Source organism: Homalodisca vitripennis, chromosome 2 (genome assembly GCF_021130785.1).
Source record: "Homalodisca vitripennis isolate AUS2020 chromosome 2, UT_GWSS_2.1, whole genome shotgun sequence".
Classification (NCBI taxonomy): Eukaryota; Metazoa; Arthropoda; class Insecta; order Hemiptera; family Cicadellidae; genus Homalodisca; species Homalodisca vitripennis.
The window spans coordinates 132,501,308-132,508,448 of NC_060208.1; the positions used below are offsets into that span (position 1 = coordinate 132,501,308).

A 7,141-nucleotide genomic window follows, 5' to 3' on the forward strand; every position below is an offset into this window, starting at 1 on the left:
GTAAATTAATTTTTTAGGTACCCCTTGAGGTCCATGAAGAAACATTGAAAAAACTTATTGAAATAATTTTTTTGTACAAAATTGTGAAGTCTACATACATTTCTCGTTATACGTAGGCTTTTAACGCAAACAGAATTTACAGTTTGTTTTTTGCCATTATTTTTGAAAAATTGAACGGCAAATAAAAAAGTTAGGAAATAAGCCGTTGTTGTGAACGTGTTAAATTAATTATTCCACCCACCAATGGCATAATTGAACTCTGTGTATGAATAAAAGTTTTGTTCTCAAGTAATTAATCTACAATATGAGGTTATATATCTATTTTGAGTTTTTATTAACTAATAACTAGTCTTTACCATTATCTGACATGTATGGTATAGAATTGTAGACATTCACTTACCCCTATCTTAACTAGATTATGAAGGCACCTATGAAGGTCCAATATCACCTGTACATTTTGGCTACCTTTCCCTTCCCTGTTTGATGTGTCGGCAAAGTTGTTCTTATTTCAATTCAATGATTGCTATGATTAGACAATGTTATGCAGTACTTGCACAGTACTGGACAACCATCTTCATTTTTACTTTAAATCATCCTCATTTGATTCTTGGTTAGTTGTAAAAATTATATGTCATGAATGCTGTAATAACTCTGGTTGTTACAGTTTCTCTTGGAATTCTGAATCATTATTTTGTTTACTTCATCAACATTTTAACTAACTGCTTCCAACAAAAATACAAGGAGAAGATATTTTTAGGTGCCCCATTCCATTTTACTTGCCATTTATAGTAGACTGCTATATTAAGTAATGCATGGTGGTCACATTATTTGTTATGATACTGTATGAGTCACATTGTAGTTGTTTGATACTGTTACAATACATGATACACGCACCACAGCAAGTATATTGAGACGGACCAGAGCCACAACCGATATAAATCCACAGGATATAAACACCATAGAATTGTGTTATACCAAACTCTGATTTTACAATTTCTAAATTTGAGTAATTACGCCCTAAGTGAGTGCCTATCCTGATACATAAAGGAGAAACCCTTTCTTTTTGTTTTAATTTTTTGTGGGGTAAGAAACTGAGGAAATTTTTATTATGACTTCCGGTATAAGAGGCTATTGAGGATAGCAGCCTGAGGGGGGGGGGCAGAATACTCTGCCTGAATCATACCAGTTTGGTATAAGGAAAAGCAAGTGGTGTTCCAGCCTGTGCTAGATCAAAGGGTATATCTACTCTCTTATGACCAAAGGTGACAACAGTTTTAACTGTACCCAGTGTAGGTTGTACTGGATAGGTATAGAAATAGACACAGCTCAATCATAACACTCCCCAAAACAAATAACTTTACGCTACTTTTTTCCAAAACAAACATCTGTATGGAAATTTAATTGTGCAAATTAAGAGAGAGGATCATTGCAATTCGAGGAGAACAGATAACAAGTGGATCAGTCCAAACTTTACTATTTTTAACCCTAAACCAAACTATAATATTTTTGGCCGCTCCCACTGGTTCTCACAATATTGGTATAGTAATAAGTCAAACAATGTTAGTTTTGGTAAAATTGTTCAGAAACATTCTAAATAAATAGAGTGAAAATATTCACTTTCTTGGAAACAACACTTTCTGCCTTTAGATGTTGGACATTATTAGTCCGGTCAATTTAGACATTGACCCTTACAAAAATTCCCAGAAAGCTGAAAATTTGTATAGATGTTAGGGACACCATTGTTATAAAATTGTGAAAAGTCCCCATCGATCCCATGTCTGCAAAAGTTTATATTCAAGGTCAAATTTCACAAAAATAGGTTTTTTGAAGTTTTCAGCTAAACGGTTAGTTTTATGAAAAAATATTTCAAACAAAAATTTTAGATCATGCAATTATCTACAGAAATGCTCCTAATGTTTTTTTTCATAACACTAACCATTTTTGAGAAAAAAAACCATTACAAAATTTTCTTAAGCTGTATTGTCTATAATATGGACACGTTTCCACGCCACCTATGAGGTAGTGTAGCGCGATTTTTTTAATGTGGTTTTCCCAGTAGGCATATTCCACAGTCTATTCCAGTAAAATTTAATGAATTTTTGGTTATTCTTCTTCTTTTCAGTCGTTGCACTCATGTTAGTGTGGTCGTTGTCGATCAGGTACAGCTCGAATGAGAAGTCCCTTTATACTTGGTTGTAAACATATTTTATTCATCATTATTGTCACTAATTATTTCCTCTTCTTCCCCTCCATCTTCTTCTCTATCTCTATTTTCTTCTTCTTCCTCATCTTCTTGAGTAGACGTAAATTGTACTAACAGCGATACATCAGTTGTTTCGTCGTTCATGTCGAAACCTTCTTCTGTTGGAGAATCAACATTTGAACACGATTGGCCTTGACAAGTGGTACACGCTAGTGAACAAAATAATTCTACTTTTTTGCAGCCGCATCTTAAGTTACAACCCTTTTTGCAGTTGCAAAAAACAGAATTAAGGATGTTTTCTGGTGCAGGTTAAAGAAGTGTGTGGGTTGGTTCCAATGCATTATTGACATCCTTCCAACCCCATTGTTTTGGGTCTAGTTGATTACCAAGCCACACCTGAACCTAGTAATATACAGGATAAAACTGTTGGTTAGCGGAAGCTGCGATTGGAGGAAGGCAAGCTAATTGCACACGTTTTTTATTACGTGTTTGTTTTGCAAAAGATAAGTAACGTAATTTGTCTATCAAAGTAATTTTTGGAGCTCCATATACAGACAGAAGAAAGCCAATTTCTGGTGAAGAGTTGATATCTTAGAAAGCTTGTGCACAAGTATTAAAAAAATTGTTGTTTTTACCCCTTCGAAACATTGCCGATGTTTTATCACAGCCAGTCATAGCATGTAAAAACTGTATATGATTGAACCGATTGATTATCTTCCCGAATAATTGCTGCCGCAGTTGATAGGGCCTTCATTGATCTTCTTTGCCTTTAGGTTTTTTCAATCTAAGCTTGATTGATAATATCATGATAATTGGGATAATTGGGAGTGCCGATGGCCGAACGGTCTAAGTCGTTGGACTTTGGGTCTGAGTTAGAGATAGCGCAGTTTCAAATCCTGTCTGTAACCGTTGCACTTTTTATCAGTACTATCAACCTCGTACTTTATCGACTCTCCCCCTTATTCTGTTTGATAAGATCCTCGCACAGGCCAGTGGCCCATGAGGACGGACAGAATAAGGCTTAAAAGGGGATCGGTCTCTCCTTTTTTAACAAAAAAAAAATTAACAAGAAAACATACAATGTTAATTGTCCTAGTTTCTGAGTAATAATGACTCTATTACTATAATTTAACTTCAATCGTAATTTAATTTTTCTGTTATCAACACTTACGTTTTTACAAATATTTTCTAATTCTTCTAACGTAAACTGGCAGTCATCACTACTTTCAATATATGAAAATATTTTATCCCATGGCGAGATACAATGCTTTATCTTGAGGACGGCCGACTTAGCCTCCATTGGTCAGCTTTAAAAATGATACAAAGCAATCATTATGGTACTTAGCTTCAGCAGTAACTAAATCGTGTTCAAACTCAATGCGAGCAACAATAGTTTTTCCGGTGTCAACAGAAAAAGACTGAGCTGATTTCATAACTGAGTCTTTAAATGAAAGAGTTCTAATGTTACAAATTTTACGACGAGAGATATGTGCTTGTTTCTTTTTGTATTCCTTACTCAACTCGTCACCGCAAAATAAACAACAATTTTTAAAAGAAAAATATGACTCACTTACATGTGCTCTAGTACGAGGAGGACTTTTTGAGAGGTACTAGCTGATTCCTCTTCATGTTGCTGTTTTGCTGCTGCAATTGTACTCTTTCTATTGTATTGTTTGTGACACTGCACATGATTTGTTGCTGAATTTACATTCTTCAAGTAGTCAGTAAATTGATTCCCCCCTTGAACACTCACGTTAAGTAACGTCTTCATGCTGCAATAAACAATAACACATTCACTTGAAGATAAAAGTTTAGTGCAAATAAAACATTTTTGCGACATATTTGAGTGAATACAGCACAAACTTTAACAGAGAATATTTGAAATAACTACGTGTTTTCACTACAAAGGAATTTTCAAGACTAACAGTGATTTAGGTGCGACCTCAAGAAAAGCAGGTGGACGGAACGGTCACTCGAACATTGGAATGACAGGAAGATGTTGTTCAAACGGCACATGGTCCCTTAAAATTAGGGACTCCGTTTTTTTAATATCATATTCTCAGAATTATCGGTCAATATGAATGTATTAGTCACGCAGACTTATAGTTTTACTTATATTACACGCCCAATGATATCATAGGCAGCTCAGTCGTGCTTATTATAGACAATACAGCGTAAGAAAGTTTGTAATTGTTTTTTCTCAAAGATGGTTAGTGTTATGATAAAAAGCATAAGGAGCATTTTTGTAAATAATTGCATGATCTACAATTTTTGTTTGAAATATTTTTTCATAAAACTAACAGTTTCGCTGAAAAATTCAAAAAACCTATTTTTGTGAAATTTGACCTTGAATAAAAATTTTTGCAGACATGGGATCGATGGGGACTTTTCACAATTTAATAACAATGATATCCCTAACATCTATGCAAATTTTCAGCTTTCTGGGAATTAATGCAAAGTTACCCCTATTTTTTGGCTAAATTGACCGGACTATTATACAGTATTTGATGTTTCAGCTCTACCAGGAGAGAGTTATGGAGTTTGTAGGTTGGATTGTTCCTTAGGATTTCCACTGCATAAATTGCATTTTACCAAATATCAAAATCAATCTCAAAAGAAATTATTTGTTCAAATATGCTTGCCCCATTTTCAACAATTAAGTGAATTAAACACACATCAATACAATGGCCTATAAACGGGTTTTAGACTGAAAATAAAATTGTAAGTAAAAAGTATAAACAGGGATGCTACAGGTCAGGGAAATCAGGGAAGTCAGGGAAAAGTCTGGGAAAAAAAAACAGGACTGGAAATCAGGGAAAAATCAGGGAATCCGGTCTCAAGTCAGGGAATTTCGACGTTGGTCAGGGAAAAATATAAAATCCCTTTACACAAATAAACTTACTGCTGCCGCGCCAAGTCCAAGCCTGCAGACGACGCGGCGCATGAAGCAGGCAGCCGAGGCGGCTCGGCTGGCCCGGCCCGGCCGGTGCGACAGACTCGCCTACCTAAAATCGCTTAGTTTTAAAATCGTACTAACAATTATGCAACTGTGAAAGGTGCTTTTAGTATGTTAAGTTAATAAAAAGTTCCTGCAGTAAAGCAAATACATGCTTTTAATTACCTGACAATTTTGTGACTTTAAAAGTTGATGTTTAAGTTATGTACCTTCTTTAGCTCTGTAATTTCTATGTGCTACTAATTACTTATGGTGCAGTGTACTAAAGTATTTTACTTCTGTGTTGTAAAAGATCATTTAAGTCAATCTTTTTGTACGTATTAAACTGTGTTCACTTTATTTTTTGCTTTTTTATATTTGGCACCCTGTTAGCCTCAACACCGCTTTTTTCCACCCATTAATTGCCAAAAACCCTGGGGATTGCGTCAAAAAAGTCAGGGAAAAATGAAAAATTTGGTCTGGAAATCAGGGAAAAGTCAGGGAATTTCATTATTGGAGTCCTGTAGCAACCCTGATAAATTATTGGGTTTAAAAATCTTAAATATAGTAAAATGTAATATAAACATTATCTGGATAGGTTTTATTAAGTATATTTATATCGAACATTTCTTGAAATTTAATAGTATTTATATTATTTTATAATAGGTTTTCACTTTTTGTATTAAATAACCATTCAGTATTTTTATTAATAACCTATAAATAAAAACATATGTTTAAATTAAAATATAATCTGTATTCCTATGATATCTCTGTCTTATTACCTAAATTCTCACTTAAAATCAGGATTTATCGATAAACATTCTCAATTGCAGAAGATTTGTTTTAGATAGTGAACTTTTTTTACCAGTCAAGCATGAGACTTACATAAATGCAAGTGTGGAAAAGCGCCCTGAATATCACTATAGTTAAAATTGACAAAATGCAGACAAGGCAATTACATCTTCATACAAAAAAAATTACATGCATTTTCTATGAATTTGGCTATCTACTTCCAAGATCACAAGTGTACATTTATCATTGGGAGGGGTCACCCCATTCGTAATTGGGCACTACCTTAGTCATGCTACCTTGGAAGAAGATGAATCTAACTCTGTTTAGGTTTCAAAAAACTTTTAATATCAAGCGAACCCTATCCACTCCAATAATCATCATCCGCAGTAAATTAGACTTATTGATCAACCCTTTACCTGTGGTGTTAGTGATGTGCCTCTCCTGGACATTCCTGGGGTACCCAGATATAAGTAACACATCGGTCTTTACTTTAGCTAAAGTATGTTCTACCGGCAGTTGTAAACCAGCGCAAAGTGAACCTTCTTTGGGTGTCATGGGTCAGATGGCTCCTGTGTTGGTTGCCAATAATTCCTCTCTTTAACACAATGACTGCGGCGTAGTTTCACCCCGCTCTAGCAAATGGCTACACCACACTGAAACAGTAAAGAAGCGGTAGAGCGCGCGGTCCCCGGCGACCGCGCCGCTACCCAGTGGCGCCACGTGGCGGTTACCGGTGACTGCTCTGCACCCAATGTGTTAAGTCCTCTCTTGGCATAACTGTTCCCAAGATGTTTCACTCAGGTATTACCTCCAATAATGTCAACAAAGTGGAGTGCCAGGTACAAGTTCTTGTTCTGTCATTAGTTGTTGATTATTAGTAAGAAGGAATATTTTTTTTATAATGTAGTTAGTCTACCACAGAATTGATATCAAAAATGTTCCTTGAACTAAAATAAAATGACAGACCTTATATAACAGAACTTCACAAAATTCAAAATGTATTTAACAGTACAATTTTTACCTACTCAAATCATAAATTACAATGTAATGTTAATCTGTATATTCCACACATAATATGGAAGTTTGAAAAAAGTAAAATATTGCTCTATTTCTTACATATTCCAAAAATTGCACTTCTCTGGAAAAAAGTAAAAATATATTATACCTTATTTAAATTTGTAATCATTCTTGACATTTTTCTTACTTAAGTT

At 34.7% G+C, this 7,141-nt stretch overlaps 1 protein-coding gene across 1 annotated transcript in view; it reads left to right on the forward strand.

The window, feature by feature from the left end:
• Nucleotides 1-7,141, forward strand: part of LOC124354747 (COBW domain-containing protein 1-like) — a 225,382-nt gene that overhangs the window by 103,781 nt on the left and 114,460 nt on the right. The window lies entirely within an intron of this gene.